This window comes from Oxyura jamaicensis, chromosome 2 (genome assembly GCF_011077185.1).
Source record: "Oxyura jamaicensis isolate SHBP4307 breed ruddy duck chromosome 2, BPBGC_Ojam_1.0, whole genome shotgun sequence".
Classification (NCBI taxonomy): Eukaryota; Metazoa; Chordata; class Aves; order Anseriformes; family Anatidae; genus Oxyura; species Oxyura jamaicensis.
Window position 1 is genome coordinate 103,549,408 of NC_048894.1, and position 21,898 is coordinate 103,571,305.

The 21,898-nt window shown below is 40.9% G+C and overlaps 1 protein-coding gene across 2 annotated transcripts in view; it reads right to left on the reverse strand.

Moving 5' to 3' along the window:
• LDLRAD4 (low density lipoprotein receptor class A domain containing 4) overlaps window positions 1-21,898 on the reverse strand; it is a 280,454-nt gene that overhangs the window by 107,149 nt on the left and 151,407 nt on the right. The window lies entirely within an intron of this gene.

Sequence of the window (21,898 nt, forward strand, 5' to 3'; positions counted from 1 at the left end):
ATCTCCCAAGATTCTTCCTCTTTGATCTCACTGCCAACATGATCCATACTAAATGAAGAAGCAGCGCTTACACTATATATCTGTCAGTAAGAGTCAGGGGAGGCGTTGGGAGAGGCATCAGGAAGGAACATCATGACATTCTCACCCATGTCATTTTTGCAAATCAAGACAGAGCTGGCTATAAAAGGAAGAGGGGGAGAAAAAGCCATCACCTCTGTGTGAAAGAGCTGTTAAGTAATTGGTGAATAATGCAGAGTAATACAATTAAAGAAAATGCTATTGTTCCCTATATATAGGTGCGCGCGTGTGTATAAACACATGGAACTTCCATTATCTAACCCAAATTGCCAGCATGCATAAGAGCTGTGATTCTGGGTCCTTATAATCTCTCCATTATAGACTAAGGGATATTCTTAGCATAGCAGTCTCAGGTGAACAAGGAAATTGAGGAAATAAGCGTACAAGTGATCTGAAAGAGAAGTGTAAACCAACCAACCAAACACACTGTCTCACTCTCCCTAGCCACTTTGCAGCTGTATGCTGGCCAGGGCACTGCCGCTTCCTGTTATCTTTGGAAATGTGGAGAAACATATTTAAAGAACAATAAAATTGAAGCTAAATGGACAGACTTTAATTATTCTGCATTTGGTCAAACAAAAAATTCTGGCCATTTAGCAGGAAAAAGCAGCGATGAACCACAGGGATCTGAATGTGCCTAAGAATTACAAGAGACAAAAAGCTGAATATATCCTGTATCAGTATCAGTCTGAACAAATTATCACGACTGGATGGCTTCTGAACAGCCTGCATGAGATCTCACCTCTACGCATACTGTGCAAGCGTCCACACCACAAAGCCATCAGCCCAGCTGGCAGTCTCACTGTTACAGCAAAGAAGTCAGTCCTTCAACCGACCTAACCACCAGATACAAGCGGTATTCGCTGCTGAGACACTACTGCTGGGCAAGCTCACAGGAGCAGCGTCCATATGTTCTACTCATTACAGTACTGCTGACACACAAAAATATCAGTCATGTGCCATAAAATTTCGAGTTTGGCTTAAAAATAGGAGCTTCCTTTAATAAATTATGGGCTTCAACATTTTATTTCCATCTCGTTTCTAAGCATTTAGTCTCTCTTTTTTTTTTTTTTTTTTTTTTTAAGAAATGTTGGGAAGGCACCCCTTGAACCTGAAATGCTCATGAAATCCCTTGTTGCCAGTAAACAGGCTTTCCAGTAGGAAAGAAGCAAATACCACGTTTCAGGAACAAAATTAGAAAGTTAGCAATGCTTTTGCATAAGCAACTTCAACGCAGAGCAGTCCAACAGGCCCACAAATCTAATGGCCAGTCCTGTCTTAAATCTCATGTTCTAGCAGAAAGCAAAGCTCATCATCTGCAGAAAGGCAGGAGGAGTAACAGTGCAGTTTAAGGCATCCTTCTTGCCTTAAAGTCCAGAGTTCAAAGTCACTATCCCATTTTAAGCAAGACTGTCTCAGCTCTCGTACAGTGAGTGAGTTACATGTGCTTCTTACACTGTGATCTTTCAAGGTAGAATTCCATTTTGTCATCAGAGGTTTAGAAGAAGAATTGAAGTTCTGCATGTAACCACACAGCCAAGTTATATTTACCTTCTCTCACAGAAAAAAAAGTTAGAATTTTTTCTCCCCAGCCTGGAGAAGAGGAGGCTCTGGGGGATCTATAGTGTCCATAGATACCTGAGGGGAACGTGCAATAAGGATGGAGCCAGGCTCTTTGCAGTGGTGCCCAGCACCAGGACAAAGGGCAGCGGGCCCAGGCTCTGCGCACCAGGCCGCCCTTGTGTGCTGTGCGGGTGGCCGAGCACTGGCACAGGCTGCCCAGAGAGGCTGTGGGGTCTCCTCATGGAGACCTTCAGCAGCCGCCTGGACGTGGTGCTGGGCACCCTGCTCTGGGTGGCCCTGCTGGGGCAGGGGGATGGGGCAGGGGGCCTCCAGAGGGCCTGGCCAGCCTCAGCCCTGCTGGGATTCTGTGAAATGGAACTGTAGCTCAAACAGACTTTTTGTTTTGAAAACACATTTCTTATGACAGTGACAAATGATCAGAAAGTGATGCATCACGCCTAAGTGAACATCACTGCTCTGGAGATCATCAGATTCCCGTCTGCTGGCCCTACAGGACAACGCTGTTTTCCCTAGATAGACTGAGGGCAATTCATTCTTTACTCTTAAGCTTTCCTCAGCCTGACAAACTCAAAACCAGTAAACTTCAATTAAATATACCACTGTTGTATAAATCTGACATCTCTCCCCAAGTGAAGACTTGCTACACCTTGGCTACCTTCGATCTCTGTGACTCACTGTTGGAAAATCTGCAGTTTCAAAGGGTAGATTCCTCTTTAAAGAACTGTTTTTCTCACTTTCATTAAGTCGTGTGTTTACTTTAAGGAACATTTCTTCACTGCAGAGCCAAGGGACTATGGTGATTTATTCCTCTGTGATTTCTCATAGCCCAGCCAGAAGTGCTTCCACAAGGAGGAGGCGGGTGCGCGGCTGGTCCGTAACCCAGCTAATCGTCACTGTCCCCGCGGGAGCTGCTCACTCTCCATCAAGCAGAGCAGACACCGAGGAACTCCCAGGCAGAAACCCACAGGCTCTCCGGAGCTCACCTCTTGACGCCACTGACTTAACTCACAAGCAGATTCACTGAGACGGCCCAATTTAGCTCTCCCATCCTTGCCTGCACACTGCTATCACCGTGCAGTGACTAGAAGACAAACTATGACTGTAAGGTGCCTGATCACTTACTGGCAAGTCCCTCTCCCCCTGCTCTCCTCACCCACACCTGTTAGTCATTACCCCTGTTCTCCGTGCCCTAATGCACTAAAAATTATACAGGAGATGTAGAAATGGCAGAGGGAGGACTGAATAAACAGGCAAAGCAGGAAAAAAAGCAATAGTGTGAGTAGCCCCATTTGGGTTATGTAAAAGACTGAGGGATCCAGGCTGCTGGGCGCCTGCTGTCCCTTACAGGCTGCCCTGAGGGTCCTTCCTTCCCACCCAGCACCTGCAGGGATGGCTACCACACAACAGGGGGTGCAGCCACTGATCCCCCAGCATGTCCCAGCTCTGTGCGAGCCCTGCATCGCCATCCCTGCAGCCACAGAAACCAGTTTCAGTGCGAGCTGGACTTGCGTCTTCAAGCAACCGCGCTGAAGTCTGTGCTCTCCAATCTCCTCTGCTAGCCGCGACAGCCCACGCAGGTATCTCCGTGCGTGTTGCAATTAGACCTCCAAATTGCCAGGCAGACATCGCAGCGACAAATCTCCCTCCGTGCCTTTACACTCCCCTCAGCCTCTGCCAGAACCTAGCAGGGCAAGTGAGATACAAATGCTTTCACACCTACATGTTTTGTTTAATCAACCACAGATGCTCAGATTGATTGAGCAGTGATTTGCATAGATTAGCGTGATGTCAGTATTTATAATACAGGAGGAACGTCATGCCAAAACCCACCCTTGTATAGGTATACACACACACAACAATAATTGGACTGCTTCTTATACTAAGGAAGGATACCAAAACTGAAAAATGAAGATTGCCTCAATCTTCTCCCTTTTTGCAGACTTTCTTCTTGTTTAATTGGTGACATCAGAACTTTTCCTCCTTACCTTTTCTATAATAATTACAACAGCTGCCAAAGCTGTCACTGTGACCAGATCTAACTGGAGTGAAGAAGCTATGCAGGGCCAAGTATGTATTTCTACGCATTGTAATTAGCATCTCCTCAGAGCAGGCTGTGGGAAAAGATCATTTTTTCCTATAAAAACATTTATGTTTTAACAAAAAAAAAGTGAAAAATAAAATGGAAATTATTCCCAAAGTTCAGTGTGAAACAAGCAAGAGTTATCCAAATAAGGTTTGGAATTTCTAGTTTCTTTGCCAAGAAAAATTAAATTTTAAAAGATGACTTAATTTCAGATAAATAAAAGCATCAGTCAGCATTTCTAAGCAGCATTTTTCTCTCGGACTAAGTTACAGACAGCTAGAAGAGTCACTTGTATATTTCAGTAATTTACATAGTGACTAACATTATTTAAAATATATTTTTTTTAACGGCCAGGAATATGTAACTCAAAAGCATGAAGAATTGAATCATGTTGTATACTCTTCTGGAATTCGAAAGAATTGAGTTACAAAAGTTAAACATTTAGCTGAGATATAGTGAAATGCAGTGAATAAAGATTACTTCAGACCAGCAATAATCCCCATTGTATCATGTAACATTAATGCCTATTTTACAGCAAGCTGTAGTAAACATCTATCAAAACAGCAGAGGAGGCAGCTCCACTTGCGACGCGAAACGGTTACCATTACCAAAGGATGCAAGTACAGGCAGCTGGCATGAGAGGCAAGTACTACAAACAGCAACGCCTTCAAAGAGCAAATGAGATGGCTTGCTGCAGAACTTCAGAGACTGGCAATATTAGCATTACTGCACAGACACACTAAACTAAGGCTTTTTTTTTCCTTTTTCTTTTTTCTTTTTTTTCCCATGAAGTTTTAAAATAACAGTGGGCAAATATTTTTCTCCTTGTAAGCAGACAATAAAATAGATAAGTCACTCCCAGTCAATCATTTCTTTATTTGTAAACAACAGTCCAGGACCACATCCCAACATAACACCATCAGTAGGCACCAAAATCCCCAAGTCCAGTACTAGCCAGTGCAGCACACACTTTACTGGCACGGCACGTTGCCTTCAAGGTCTTTTCATCCTTGGTTTACCTCCTCAGAGGATGACAAACTAGCTTGGGGTTGAAAAAAAAAATTTTGTTTTGAAACCTAAATGCAAATTGTGCTCTGCTAAGACTGAGCAGGAGTCTCAATTCTGCAACAGAAGATTCTCGTAGCAGTAAGAGAGACACAGGGAGGCTTCATTTTCTAGACTGGCCTTTGTTTTATATATTTTAAATTGCAGTCATAGAGAGTTAAGAGTGGATTCAGATAATATTTTAATCAAAAATTCAATCCATATTTAAATTTTTACTCTGTTTTACTCTGTTTTACTCAATCCATATTTAAATTTTTACTCTGCGAACCTTTCTGATTCAGTGCCCTAGCACACAACTAACTAAAGCGGATGGACATTCCTGGCAATAAGCTATCATTTAACAGATAATATTGATTGATTTTACTGCCCTTCTTGAAGATGTTTTGTTACCAAACATTTCTTTGCTTCCTTGCTTTTACACAAAAGTTGTAGCGTATTTCTAAGAGCAGCAAATTTCTAAAGGTGGCTTTAGCTGACAATTAAAATGGATGTTTTACTTCCATTAATTTTCACTGAACTTCAACATGCACTGATGAATCCCTCTCCCCCCTTCCCATGCTTCCACTAGAAAAAGCAAAGCTATTAAGAAAAGAGAAATGAAAATAACATGAACAAAATAATTCAACAGACCAATCCCCCCCGAATACACGATCCTGTCCTTGAATGTCAGGACAAAATTCAGAAGGTGCACAAATTCCAGAGGGAAACACAGCAAGTCTGTAGGAAACAACTGTGGGTACAGTGCAAAACGTCTGCATCCACTCTCTGTTTCTGAAGTACATGAATATGCACTTTCCTCTGTATAGAACGACCAATTTTCTGTTTGGAAAGTGCGAAGTGATAATTAATGTACAAGGTTAAAGAGAAAGGAAAACAAAAAATCTTTCAAGGATGCAGCAAGAGAAATTTCTGCCGGAGGCTACATTAGCCAAAATAAGAATGTCCACTGCACAATATCTAATTTCATGCATGACTGCTGCTCTGGGTCACAGCTCTACACTCTCCCTCTGAAGCTTCCTCATTCACCCCTCTACCCCAGCCTAAAATACTGTTATTTATAAACTGCTTGGAAAACTGGTGTCCCAACAGCCTCACAGGTTTTATAAACAAATGTATCTGTCTAACCTCATACCGAATTTATAGCATTTTTCAACCAAAAGGAGTAAACAAGATGATGCACAAGGCCATTACTTCATGATTCAGGCAGAATGGAGAGGAGCATTACTGACAGATGAGAAATTGCTCCTATTTTTGCCAGTAAAATTAAGAACTCTGCTGGAGGAAAATGAAAACTCCTTCCAATTTCCATTAAAATTATTTTATTTTTTCTTAAATAGCAAGAATTCAGGTTCACTTTAGGGAAACCATCCTTAGGGCCAACTGAAGTATGGTTTATCGGGACAAATATTCTCATTTTTTCTATTTCAGTTCAGGAACAGCAAAATTGCTCAAATGTATCCTATTCATCCTGGGGGTCAGAACTTTCTGACAAAATTAAATGAGGGCAATAGCTAGGCTCCGGAACAACAGCTTTAGGGATGGCTTACACAGGACAGTGTAGTAACATGTATGAGCACTGAACTGACTTGGACTTACCTATCCTTATTAGCATTAATTTTTCCTAGACTAATACAATCATGCTTCTAACACCCAGAAAGTCAGTGTGGGTATCTCAGCAATCATGACTGCATTGATATGGACACAGCCTTTGATGTTATATTGCACAAACATGATGATTCACCAGTTCCAGCCATCAGTGGACAGTCTGCATAGGAAAATCAGCACAAACTAAAAGGGAAGGGAAAATAAATCCATTAAGAACTAGTTCTATGCACCTGCGGAATTGCCGCGATTTCAAGTAAGATAAGCTGCAAATAGCAGCTTTATCTGTCTAGACTAAAGGTTTAGACTGGCTTGCAACCAACGGCTTCAAATAAGGCAAATCTCCAGGACAGGAAGATGAAAAACGAAAGAGGAAAAAAATCAGTACAAGAAAATTCCTTTAAAGATAAGGCATATCTTCACAGAATCACAGAACAGCTGAGGCTGGCCGGGCCCTCTGGAGGCCCCCTGATCCCACCCTCCTGCCCCAGCAGGGCCACCCAGAGCAGGGTGCCCAGCACCACGTCCAGGCAGCTTCTGAAGGTCTCCATGAGGAGACCCCACGGCCTCTCTGGGCAGCCTGTGCCAGTGCTCGGCCACCCGCACAGTGCGGCCTGGTGCGCAGAGCCTGAGCCCACTGCCCCTTGTCCTGGTGCTGGGCACCACTGCAAAGAGCCTGGCTCCATCCTTATTGCACGTTCCCCTCAGGTATCTATGGACACTATAGATCCCCCAGAGCCTCCTCTTCTCCAGGCTGAGGCATTCTCTCGGCCTCTCCTCACAGAAGAGGTGCTCCAGGATCATCTTCATGACTAATGGTTTCTCTCTCCAGCGTGTCCACGTCTCTCCTGTCCTGGGGAGCCCTAAAAGACACTTCCCAAATGACAGTGTGTCAGTCTGAAAGTTGTAGACTTCTCCAAGTTCCAAACAGTAAAGAGTGAAAACTTACTTGAGATTTACTCAGAGATATGAAGCTTTATTTTTTGTTTGTTTTAAGGGGTCTGTACTACTGTTAGACCCACACAAAAAAAGCACCGCTGAAGTCACTAACCAATAAAAACTCTGATGCATACCAGAGACAGAATTACACATCTTTTTCACACGATTTATAGCTGCCTTCTAGAAAAGGCTTGAAAACTACTAAAATGGAAAGTTTATTAAATTGTTTACTTCTCAAATACATTCTGAAGCAAAAATAAACGCATTGCCAGCTGGTGTTCCTGCACTCTCTGCAAAGAATCAGTGTTCGACACTTATCTCATAGGACCCAAAATTCTTCTTTCTGGCTGTTTTTCCCCTCTGTTGTCAGTTTTTTTTCCCAACATTTCCTCTTTAAAAAAGCTAGATCAATAAATAAATTCTTGACATAGCTGTTTGCATAACATCATGAACATTGTGGGAGAACACAACACGATCCCTAACCTCCCCCTCACTGCCAAGGGCAGCTTGGGCTGGGAGCGATGCCACGACAGGGAACAAACCATGGCAGGGCACTGCCCTGCCGTGTCCCAGACCTGAAGCCCCAGGTGCCCACCCTCTTTGAAAGGAAAAATACTCTTACCCTTTAAAAGCTGTAGCTTTTGAAACTTGAAAGCAGAAGCGAGGGAAATAGGGGAAATAAGGGAAAGAAAGCATATGCCAGACTCCTCTTTTCTATTCAGAAGGAAGGATTTCTATTCAGAAGGATTGCTAAAACCAACATTTTAATGAAACCAAAGACAGAATATCAACTTTCAGACCACTCCTCTGCCTGAAATTCTAACAGCACAAAGATTCCCAACCTATGCTGGGGAAAAATAACAGCAAGGATGTGTTAGGCTTGTTCTGACTTACTAGTAAGTTATTTATAACACCCTTCAAAATTTTGGAAGGTTATATTATGGAGTCCAAGTTGTATTGTCTATTGTTTTACAGCCAGGTGCAGGAAACTCAAGCAGAGCCAGCATGCTTACTGGAAAAACAAAACAAAACAAAAACCCTCTGGATTGCAGAAGTTGCTTTTTCTGAATTCTTAAGTCAGTGCTATGTGCTTGGGTACTTTTCTCACACAGTTTAGCAAACGTAGGTATCCCATGAACTAACCATAATTAACACATGCCCATGATTTGTCTGTTCTTTATTCTTCCTCAGTTCTTGCAGAATAGAACTAAAGTCACCCATTAAAGACTGGTCTCATCTACTAGACAGAGCATTCCCTGTATCCTAAAGACATAAAGAAACCCAAGTAGTAACAGCACAAACACTGTGAATAATAAAGGATTTTATATTTTAATCTAGATGAAATAATACTGTCTTCAACAAACAGATGCAAAGTGTGATGCCTTGTTCATGCAGCAGACTGTTTAACAACCACAACGTAATTATTAGACAGCTGCCAATTCCGAATGGGATGCTTTTCCGAACTTGCACGGTAATAGCCAAAATTTTGCTTAATTTTAGCATACGGTCAGGTAGTCCAACACAACGTTTGTGTCTGAGGAAGTTATATTTATGTATCATTTATCTGTTCTTCCCCTCACAAAATTCATTACCTGGTTTTCCTTCCTGCTTACCCTTAACCTCAACTTCCAGAAAAGTATCAAATTCCACTTACACAGTGTTCTTTATAATTAGACACCAATTGTTTAAAAAGTTCAGTTATAACATTTTCTGCCATAGCATCTAAAAATGCTAGATATTAATAAAAGATTTAATCACCCTGAGGAAACACTGTGCTATTCACAAGTCTGTTCTACATTTTAATTTCCTCTGAGAAGAAAGAAATGCAATGACCAATATACGGATTATTAATATGTACTTAGCCATCATTTCACGAAGTCTAAATGTTGGGCTACGGTACTTTTATACTGTTGAGAATACACCTGCCAATGACATTTTTATCTGTGATGTAGGAGACAGTAAAGCTTATTTTAATATACACACGATTCCTATTATCATAATTAAAAATATATTCTGTATTATATGTTTGTTACTATTTTTATTATACGATGCTAATACATTAAATATGGTGTGTTTGGGTATATATACACACTCACATAAAACAGGCAAAAAAGATGTTCACATCCCTGGGATTCTTTGATGGGCAATGTATACAACGTTAATGTGCAGATTCTTCGACTATCCAACTGAAGTGTTTAATTGCTAGTCCAGCAGAAACGTATTACAACAAAAAAAATATTAAGTACCATGTAAAGCTTGAACAACCTACCAAACTTGTCGTAAGATTTGCAAAGTGTCCAAAAACCATTCTTATACCCCTGAAGCTTCTTCCATCCTAATATACATTCTCAGCCTAATACAGGCACTGAGTTAGATCGTCGCCTTTATGTTTTAGCTACACACCATGTTGTTTTTGTCTCCCAGTTGCCTCAAATCTTTCTGCTTCGATTCTGTTTTGCTAGCAGGTCAGCCTCCCATTCTCATTTTCCACATTTTACATATTTCCTTCTTCGGTCATTCACTGGCACATGTCAACAAAATTTACCCGCTAACCTGCTTGCCGATGTTGACATTTTCCAGGAATATGTGCGTCAGTGTACAAGGAACTTAAATAAAATGAAAAAAAAAATGCAGAATTCCTGGAAGATGCTAAATTAGAAATCCCTTATGCAAAATCCCTTCAGTTATACAAAGACAGCGAACCCAATGTAACATCGTGTCAGATAAACTCAAGCGTTGCCCTTTGCTCTTTCATGTCAAGTGGTGTTTTCTGTCATCAGCTTCTTCTTTCACAGACAGGGGTTTGGGAGTTTTCTACAGTGCTGCTGCTGTTTTGGAGGATGTTTTGGTTCAATAAGCAGTTATGATTGATAAATACAGTAATGGATCACCATGTGCTGGAGGTCCCTTTTGCTAATAGGGAACTCTTGCTTCCCAGCTTTTTTAATTTGGATCTGGAAATAAAAGGGCTTTTCCCCCTTATTTCCCATCTATATATTTTTATTTATCACTAACAGAAGTGTACGGCAGCGACTCTTCAAAACCTATTTTTCCTCCAACCCTTCCCTGTATTTTAGGTTTGGTCAAACTGCACAATGCCTTCCCTAAGGAAGACACTTCCAAATCTGAAATATAAAGTTTCTTATTTAGTATTTGCTCTTTGGTTTCCTTCTGAGAGAAAAAAAGCAGGTGTTAGATCTTGTACAACTGGACAGGCATTAGAGGAAAACGTGTGGATGGTCACACACCCAGCAGACTGAAGGCCACTTCCCTAGGCATCAAGACCACACCACTGCAGCCTGTCTGAAGACACTCAGTACTTTTGAAAACACTTGGAAGTCACACATAAGCCTGATGAAAATGAGGGATGCAATGACCAAGCTAGACAGATATTTATTTCCAGCAAAGTACTCAACTGGCATTGTTACTCTCACTTTATATTTCATAATCACACCTCCAGTATGAAAAAGATGTCATTCCTATTTGATGAGCCTTTCACAATTTACCACTTTCAGCCATCCGGAAACTATTATGTCAATACAGGCTTCAAAATCCTCGCCAAAAAAGTTTTTAGCCTTCCTGTTTAGCTCTGAAAACACACAGCCACAAGAACCATTTTTTTAAAAAGGAGTAGTATCATAGGTCACATTTTCCTTTAAAAAATGCCTACCTGACCAGAATATATATTCTTTGAAACAATAAAGAAGCAAGATATAGGCCCAAATCCAAGGATTCAAACTGCCAATAAAACCCAAGGACTCAGATAAATCGGATAAAAAAAATTTATGGAAGATTCTATGGGAGAAGATTAGTTTAACTATATTTTTTTCCTTTTTGTAAAAGCACGCATTGTGGTTTGTTGTTTTTTTGTTTTTGTTGTTGTTTTGTTTTGTTTTCCAGTACACTTGTTCAAAAGTAAAGTCTTGTTCTCAAACAACTTAGTCTTTTTACAGTCAGTAATGAAAAAAGGTAGGAGACTATATAACCTGAAAATACTGAAATGCAGCTACACTAGCAAGAGGTGAAAGCCGGCACTTTTCTCAGACAGCGAAACCAGTCAGTGCTAGATTGACTCAGAAAAACATCCTATGTTGTACAACCTTGTATCAACTGAAGACAGCAGGTCCAATGAGAGAAATGAAATCCAAACAATGAAGACCCAATGTAGTTTTCCAAGAGAAGAACAAGGGAAGAAATCAATTATGGTCATTTTACTGAGGATCTTTAACAAGAATTTAATGAAAACAATTCTCTTTTTTTTCCTGAACTGAATGACTAAAACCTACTGAACCTACTGACTCAGATACCGTAGGCACGGTGTAGGAAGTACAAATCCAGTTCTGCATAAGCAATGAAGTGGACCTAAGTCTGAATGCATACAAGAGCAAAAACTTTATATACCAAAATTACTTTTATGTGGGAGAACAACATCTATTATTCCAGCAGAACTAAAAACTGTTTCTGAATATCTACATGGTTTCATTCAACAGTGGATTTTAATAATTGTTTGACATTAACAGATATTTAATATTAAATATTATATATCAAATGTAACATACTACAATTCTAAGTATTAACATATATAATTTTAATTATTTGGTTTATTTTTACGGTAATATTTAGTACATCTTGATTGTGTTGTCCTTTTGCATAAATGAACTTCATTTAACGCGCTCTGAAATCGTCTGAAAATTCTTTCCCCCCTTCTTTTCCTTTCATGCCCTTTTCGACTGAGCAGCTTAGTTAATATCTATTTCTGAGAATAAGTGCTGTCCTGGGGAGTTTAACTAAATATGCTAAATGAACCCTGTTTCTGAGAAGACCTATCACAACACACCAGGCTTCAGTTAAACTTCATTCTACACAGAGAACAACTCCTTCCTTCACGTTGCTATAACGTCTGACTTATCACTGGGAATGGGAAGGCAAAGTTTATATTATGTTTTGTGGAAAAAATCTGTAGAACTTGGCTCAAGTTAACATAGACCCAAAGGTCCGTCTCCAAAAAAACTTCTTCAGCTTCCAGAAAGCTCTTGATTTTAAAGTGGGTATTTTTTTAAACAGAGCTCTAGCTCTGTTCAGCTCCTCAGTAAACACATCCTCTTCCAGCATGCTGCGGAGAATACCTCTTACTGGGGAGATAATGTAAATAACCTTACAAATAATTATATATAAAAAAAGGATATAAATCAATTCAAAGTGGAACTGCTCATTAGACAGCAGCACATTCATGCAAAGTAACCCCATGACCCAACACGGGTGTATAAAATCCAGACTTTGACCCCGAGCTGGTTCCTGAAACCTCCTCATACAGCAGCCAGCGTGGATGATTTCAAATACCAGGGCAAGGGGAGGGGAGGGGAGGGAGCAGAACTGGCAGGTGATTTTTTTCATTAAACTTCCAGTGGCTCAAAGCTTGGCTTATGACACAGAGCAGGAAAAAATGATCCAGTAAGATTCGGCACTGAATACTTCTTTGTTCATTTTATTCTAACATATTTTGCCCCACAGAACAGAAGCAGTACTGTTTGACTGGAGTATGTCACCAAGCTTGATTCTTTTATCTGAAACCTAAGGCTAAATGACTTCTTTTATCTGCCTTGCTGCTTCGCTGTCCCTCGCCAAGTGGTTGAATGAAAGTGAGGATGCTCAACGCTGTCGAACTTTCAGATGCCTACGGACCTCCCAACATCCGTGCTTTAAATAGAAGGAAGCAGACCAATTTGGCTAAAAGCATTTTAGGAGGTGAAACACCAAAAGGTGTCAGGAAGCAAGAGCAACAAGGCAAGGCCACAGGCTGGTCCCAGCCCTGGAGCTGGTTTAAACGAAGGGAGCTGAGGCCTGATCCAAACCTCACACTGCTTTCCTCAGCAAGGCACAACTGAAGTGGTCACTGGGACCCAGGTAGAGGAAACCACTTTTTATGTTTACTACTTCTGCTTAAAAGCACTAATTCAGCTCCTCACAACTGGTACCACTGTAGGGTTTGTTTTCAGCACATCTGTTTGCAGGGTCAGTTGGAGTTGCCAATGTATCTGTCCCTGAAGGGATCCCTTACCATTCTGCAATCAGCAGCTCCCTACATCCTTCTCTCCCAGCATGGAATTAAGAAATACATGTATTTGCTGTCATATCTGTTAACTGCCTCAAGAAACATTTTAAAAGAGCCTCCCTTTACGCTACCAGGTACCAGTTTTGCTATCCTGTATGTCCACATTAGAATGACCTCTCTGGATGCGTTGTGTCTGTCCAGTTCTCAACTTCTTTTAAAAATAAAATGAAAAGCAGTAAACCCTTGTACTGTACTTACTGAAATAACCGAAGATGTGAAGCAGCTTGTACCATCACCACAAACACCATTAAACCACGTTTTCCTAGACACTCATGCTAATTAACCCTCCACACCACCAGTCATGGCAATAACCTCCACCTTTGCATCTTCCTCAGGCCCCACCATCAGAGCCAAGGGAGCTGCAGCTAAACCTGAGCACGGCCAGGTCGCTGCTACAGAATGTGCCACTCAACCGGAGGTCTGAGACATGCTCAGTGCTTGAGACTCCTTTTCTTTTTTCTTTCATCATTTGCGAATATTCTCTATATTTAGTCCTTAGGAAAGTAACAGACAAGATGAATAATGAGATATCCAGCAGGGCTAAATCAACCAGGCTCCTCTGGACTCCGTTCACAATGCACATGATTTCAGTGCAGGGTTCTTCCCATCCAACCCTATCAAAGGGCCCTGAACAACGCCTGTTATAGATCTTAATGACTGTCTAATTTAAGCGTGAAAGTAATGATGATACGTAAGAAAGAATGAGGTCTGTTTTCACCCCCAACCTGAGCTGAGACACCCTGTAAGAGCAATTATGACTCTAATCCCGTACCATTTAATTTCCCAATTGCTTTTACCAGTTTTTAAAAACAATTAATTATTGCTACTTGTTTTCTTCGTGAAAACACAGTAAGCACAATCAGGAGCTCTAAATACCACACATGCGAATAAATGAGGGTCTGCGTGTTCACCTGGAACAACATTATTGCTGTTAATGCATGCTCAGAGAGACTGATTGCAAACCGAGCACCACAAACGTCCTGGCCGATCACTCAGTTTTATGTACATGATTCCTGCAGAAACAGCAAGAACCAAAAATCCCAGGCAGCTATAAGAAACCAGCTTCAAGACCATCACCAGGATGGGCAGCTGGGAACGTGGGTGCACACAGTGAGTTTCGGATGGTGACAGGCACACAAGGCAGGGTGATGGCTTTGGGAAAGGCAGCAACCTTTTCTTCCCACAATCTGCCACACCTCCTGCTTTCTTCCCACCAACTGACTGGTCAAGCAGCCTTTCTCTGCCTCCCACAATTATCCATCTTCCAGTCTCTCCACCAAATCTAGCCCGATCTGTTCTCTCTGGAACCAGTGCTGGCCCTTCTGCGTTTCTCCATCCTTCATGGACACACCTAAAAGCCCAGCTGCATTTTCCATGGATTATCACTGCCTTAGTAGTATTATGTTGAGGTCTCAAGTCTTTTGAGGTCAGCCAAATGGATCTCCTCCAGGCCCTGTACATTATGAATATGTAATGTAACAAACAAGAAGCTCTATTAAAATACGCTAGTACTCCCATAAACAGTAGGAATATTGTGTAAAAGTGCAGTGCAAGTTGAGGGCTTCGTTTCCATTAAATCCAATGTGATTTATCGATGCCTACCTTCAATACAATGTGGCTGCCAAGGCCCAGCAGGCCCAGCAAATAGCCTGTGAAGGAATCAAATGGAGGCCGCTAAGTCAAGATGTTGCTTTGATTCCCCTTTTCATTTAATAACTCAAATGAAATTTGACATGATTCATAGGCCAGCGGTAGGATTCAGCGATCAGGGCTGATCCCTTCAGGAGCCTGAGTGATTCAATCACACGGAAAAGAAATATCACTCAGCTGAAAGAGTTAAATGCTTTACTAGTTATATTCAAACACATTTAGAAGTCCACCTTCTATCCTAGCTCTCTACCAATGAAGGAAAAAAAGCCAACACCATGCTACAGTCTTCAAAAACCTGTATATTTATAGCTGCTCTCATTTCAATTAAATGTCTGTCTTTATGGTCAGCAAGCTCTGCCTCAGAATATTGTGCTTTACTGCAGAGGCAGAGCACGTTTCTGTACATTTGTGGCAGAAACCGAAGAAATTTTATGCCACATGGAATATAAGTTTGTGGGATTTTTGGGGGAGTAGGGGCTGCTTGTTTTTAACAAAACCGGATAAAACAGTCTATTCCTAGAGTCTAGGAATCCAAGTTATGTTGTATCATCACCTACCTACACCTGTCCATTTATTATGAGTAACTTTTAAAAATCCTAGTTTTCAACACGCAATACTTACGTCTTCCCCCTTTCGGCACAATACAAAGCAGAACACATGACATGCTCCTTTTCTCTCTCTCTTTTTTTTTTTTTTTTTTTTTTTTTTAAGAGAGAAACAGATTGCTAAGAAAACCCTGATAACTGCATTTCTTTTTCAGACTCACCTGATGAACATGGCTAAATATTTAAACCTCAGAAAGCTCCGTAGCACATCTGCAGATTTCTGGCAATCAGTGGCTCCACTCTGAAATCAGATTTTCTTTGGAAAGTCACCTCTGGAGTTGTGTGGTTTTTTGCCCACTAGTTGACAACTATCATTAATTAGAAGAGAGGTGTGTGTCTATGTATCTATGTATGAATAGTGGAATGAAACACAGCTGGTAAAACTAGCAAAGCATAAAGGTAATGTCTTGACCACTTGTCGCTATTACAAAATTCTATGGCATTTCTCTCGGGTATTAGTCTTGCAATGAGGATAATTACATTCAGTCTGCTTAAATCCTTAGCTTAAATAGCTACTATAGTCACATATAGAAAGATATTTGCACGTCTGGGTCCTACTTAAGCGACTTAACTGCCATTGAAAATAGGGACAAGCATACCTTCAGAATGTGGCTTATACGTGGCATTATTAAAGAACTTCTATGAAGAGCCTACACAGTCTGTATTTTAGTTTCTATATATCTTAAAGAGGTACATATGTATATATTTCCCACAATAAGCAGTAGCAATAGGCATCTGGGTGGAAAATGCTATGAAGTCTCTTTTTGAGTCAAAGATCATCGTCATGAAACACGCCCTGCAAGTGAGGTCTTGAAACTGAAATAACACTTTGACTGCCTCACCAGAGACCAGAATTTAAAATAAATAAATAAATAAAAACAATCTGATTGATATGGTTCAGCAAGCAGTTAGGTTCACTTAGCCCTGCAGAATGGGGGGGGCTAATTATTATCATCATCTAATCAGGCTCAGTATATTGCAAAGTACTGCAGAATTTAATGTCTGTGGGTGCCATTCAAAGATCTCTGAAATCTATCTTTATTATGCATAAACATTTTTGTACACAGTTATTAACTTGACAAATGATGTCTTTTTAGAATCCATAATAGAAAGTGTGGCCAACTGAAGTGTTCCAGGCAATATGTAGAAACAGTTGTGCTCGTGTAGAAATCAGGCTTTCCAACAGAGATCTCTAAAGCCCCATTTGTACTTGAAAGACATGCCTCTTGTTTTGCTTTATTTTTTGCTAGCCAAATCTCCCATCTGTATTCTGTGAGACACACCTTTCGACTGTGGAGGAAAAACAATGTTTTAGTATTCTGTGGGGAGGGAAGATAAGGAGGGGGAGAAGAAGGAGGGAAAGAAGGAGTATTTCCCCAGTTATCTCGAAGATGAAAAGCGCTCTTCTAATTCACAAGCTTTTTCATATGCATAAAGGAGGAAGTTTCAGGAAAGCATAAGAAACATTTGACAAAAACAAAATCTGGATCAGAGAAAAATCCTCCCTACTTTTACGTTCTGGCAGCAAAATTGGAGTCCCTCTTTCTGATTTACAGAAGTTTCTTTTACCTGGGATACAGCGCAGGATGTGGTAGTACATAACACATGTCCCCAGCCTGGCAACACTAATTGTGCCCTAACTGCACCTTCCTACAACGATGTGCCACGGATCTGGACTTCACACAAGAAAAACGACTGTTCTAGAATATATATACACGTGTGCGCGTTTATTTCTGGATGTATAGCAGCTGGAAATGCCAATATTTGTATTTACATTCTGAGACATAAAATAGTAAAATATGGACTCTGGATAAACTGCAGCAGTTTTCCTAAGGAGGCATTCACCACACAGGTAATATTACCACGTATTTCAACCCAGCTATGGCAATTCAGAAATTGGCTACTCTACTGAATGCAAGAATCATACAGGGAGGGTGCAGTGCTTAGAGCTGACATGGCACCAACTGGGTTCGTTAGCATGACGGGAAGCAAAACGGATGAGTCAGGTTTCGTCTGCAGCATTAACCCCGTATCGTTCCTTCAAGGGTCCAAAACTCTGATGGCCCTACAGTTACAGTCATCTACACCAAGAAATGAATCTTTTGTAACAAGGCAGTTGCAGGGACCTCACTTTCAAAACAATATTAATTGAAGCGTGTTAGTTATGGCACCGTGTAGAGATTAAGACAAGTGTGAAAACCCAGCGCAAGGCTGCGTTCAATTAATCACACGAGCACCAATGTTGTTCAACATTCCAGCAGCTAATTAGCACACGGATGGTATCTGAGTAATAGCTGGCTGGTGCATATATGGCCACACATCTGTTTCCCACCTCTCTGCATCACTCTGCATGTTCGCAGCCTACACACATTTCTCTCCCAAAGTCCTAATTAATGGACAGCTTGTGTTGCAATAAGCTAAGAAATCGTTGTCACCTGCTGCAAGACGAGAGGCTCCACAAATCTGGTCCACCAGCGTCAAACATTTACACGTGGCGTTCAGTACATTATGTTTAAAGAGCAGGCACTTGTGCGGGTCTGGTTTATTAACTACGGGAGCCTCATGGCCAGAAGGGCTGTCGGAAGCTTCAAAGAATCACATACCAGTCCGTATTGCAACACGGTTCATTCTAAGCCTTGCTTGCTTAAGCTGGCTTCCTCTCAATTCCTAGTACACGTTTCCCGTCAGCCTGCTCTCCTGCGCCGGGGATCCGTCGGGCTGCTGGCCACCCCTCCCGGGGCAGTGGCTGGCGTGCAATAGATAATCCAGCACGGGCTGGCAGAGGTCCCACAGTTTTCACTGTTAAGCAACTGGTGTGCCAGCCTAGCCAGTTATCCTCCTTCTATGAAAGAGCAGTGTAAGGCAGCCCAGATTTCTGCTTGCATGAAATGAAAGAAGCTTGAATGTGATGGAAGAAATTTTGTTTGAGTTATGGAAACTGCACAGCAGGACTCGGATCGTAGCTGCACACAATCACTGTTCAAAGCACCTTACTGGGGACTTCAGGTTCACATCTCCTGTGGGAGCCCACGCACTGTCCTCCTGGATGAGACTGCGGAAACGTCTGTTTCTCAAGCTCTCAGCCTGTCTTACAGTCAGAAATCAGTTTAAAGCCTGAAACCTCAGCCTTACTACACATTTCCTAAATACTACTCTCTGGCTAGCTGGTATACAAGCAGACAGTGTTCAGAGTCTTCCTCTCTTTAAATATTGTTAAATTCTTGCCTCCACAACATTAAACGGTAATGATGCCTACAGTCTCAGGAGACATAAAAAAAACTATTTCTTTTTTATCAGCTTTGAATTGCGTTGAGTGATCTTTTAATCTTATGACACAACCTAAGTTCCTGACCTGCCTTCTGTTCATCACTCTTAGTTCTGTGTACTTTTTTATTTCCCCACTATTTATCTGCACTCAAAAGTCAACAATTCCAAACTTTTTGGTTTCTATTCATATCAAAGTTTGTTTACAACTTCTTCCTGCTGTTTTCCTACGTTTTCTACATCTACAGCATGCTTCTGTGCTGCAACAATAATTAAACACAAAGTTCCAGATAAAGGTGAAGTGTTGATTTATGTAACTACATGGTAACATTTCACATCCTATTTTTATTGATTCAAAATATTTTATCTGACCACAACTACGTTCTGTAAAGAGGTCTTTATTCAGCCCTCCATAGTGATACTTTGGTCCTTTTCCTTAAATTGCACAATTAATTAGGATCCAATAAACTGTATTAATAGCACATACTTTGCCCTCCAGTATGAATTACTTTGCATTAATCGAGATGGAATTTCATCCATCATTCTGTTGACTGCTGACCTCATTTGATTAAATCTTTCCGACTTCAGACCTTCAGACAAATCTCTTCAGACTTCACTAACTTAGACCACGCAACCAAATATCATTACGTTCACCATTATTTTAAGATACGCTGCCCCATTTTTAGAATTATGGTTGACTGACGGAACTCCTATTCTTCTGCCCCTAATCACATTTTAATGCAAATGGATTTAGGTACCTACTCAGAGTCTTAGATGTTGACGTACAAGTGAAAAATTAAAGATAAGCCTATTAATGCTGGACAGTATGCCCTAAAGTTAACAAACAACATAAAGCACATCCTCTTCTAATATATATATATATATATATTTAATTCTCACTGTCAGCTTATGACTATTTCTTCCAGTATAATACTTGTTTTTCTGATGTTATTAGAGCTTAACATCTCTTTGCACATTTCTTCAACCACATAAAATTTTTGTTGCCTTTTATTACTTCTGCAAAGTAGATGAATATAATTATCTCTATTTTATTAATAAAGTGATGAAGGAAGAAGAGGAATAAAGGTTTCTTCAGGACTGCACAGGAAGTCTGCAGTAGAGATGCCCAGAAAACCTGGATTTGTTGGCAAGACCTATGCACCAATCACCAATTCTTCCATTCTTTGTATCATTTCAGTCCTTCCTTCAGTTCTTCTAACAACAAGGGAATTTATTTTTCCCCATGTGCTATATAATAAGCCTGTAAAAAGGGTGTGTTTTATGGCGAAGTAAACACATCTGCTGGAGGAGCACGGTGAGCGCCCATCGTCATGGCCAGTTGACTAATCATCTACATTGCAATGACCTTTCAAAAGTGACAGGTATTCACAGTGAGAGCCACGGCTTCATACAAACAACAGCCACATACACCTTTCATCCCAGTAATTAAAAAAAAAAACAAGCCAGTATACCTTTGTCATTGAAAACAACAACAAAAAAGAGTAAGCTTGCAACGTAATGATTCCAGCCTCTGGCTAGCAAATCTTTGACCAGTAGGAACAGTCCCTTCTTCAGGAATATCTGAGTCAACTGGAAAGACGTCAGAATCATTTCCTATTGAAACAGCTGAAAGGTTCTGCGAGTCCACAGCGTTATTCTTGGCATTAGCTGCAAAGCATTGCACACCGAAGAAGAGAATGTGAAGGAGCGTGACATTTCTCCTGGCCAAACGAGCTATGTTTAAGAAATAACATAGAACTACCTGAAATTCAGGAGATGTAGAACATGAACTACCCAAGAACTGAGAAGCCAGTTCCCACTACGACAGATATCGCACACGATCTTGCAGGACCTCGTATCTGAATAAACACAACCCCAGCCCAACCAGCCTTAGTCACACTAATTTGTTTACACACACATTCTTTATCTTAGACCACAAAAAAAAACAAACAAACAAAAAAAAAAACATTCTAAATCTTGGTAAAATACAGAAGAAAGGGAAGATTGTTTTGGAGAACTGTGCTGCCAAGAACACAATAATATTGCCAGCAGCCCCCACACATTTGTTATTGCATGCAGCACAAGTGCCGGATGAACATCTGCACTGTAAAAAATTCAGCCCATTAGCTCCTTCAGCTTGTTAGCATATTTTAATACTGTGATCACAGCTTTCTATTTCTATCAAGGTGCTACTAGGTGCCAGACTCAGTATTCACATAGTGCGTCATTATTATCTCCATACCCACCAGGTTCTTAATGTCTTACTTCTGTGAACCTGTTACACAGCAGTACTGAAACAGAAGAAAAGAAGAGGGCGAAATCCGAGAGGAAGGGAAGAGGAAGCTACTGGCGTAGCGACATTGCTGGCAAGATAAGTAAAGCTGTGATCTTATCGTGTATGGTTGCACTAATGCTGTGCTACATACATCTCTCTCTAGCCTCACAGGCTCTGCTTAAGTTAGAAAAAAAACATCCGTCACATACAGAAAGTAACTTAACAACGTTCTCTCCTGACCTGTTTCGCTTTAGCTCCTTACAGTGGCTTAGTACAAGCAGTTGGTCAACTTTCTCATTTATGGGCTAAACAGAACACAAAACCATATTTTTGCCTTGATTTTAATCCAAACCCTGTGATTAAAAGCATGGGTATTTTTAAACAAAAGGAGAGAATCCATATTATTTTCATGGAGCCAAGGAGGTACAGATCTTTCCATGTTGCTACTGGTATTTTTCCTAATGCAAACTACCCTGCATTCCCTTCTTACATAAGATATCCATGTGAATAAAACAAAAGTGAGGGCATGTCTGCTGTAACACACACACACATACTCCCACGGTTCCCCATACCTGTGTGCTACACAGTCAGGGGTGACAACTGTGCTTCGTACATGCAGTAGGTCGTGTGTGTGCATTTGG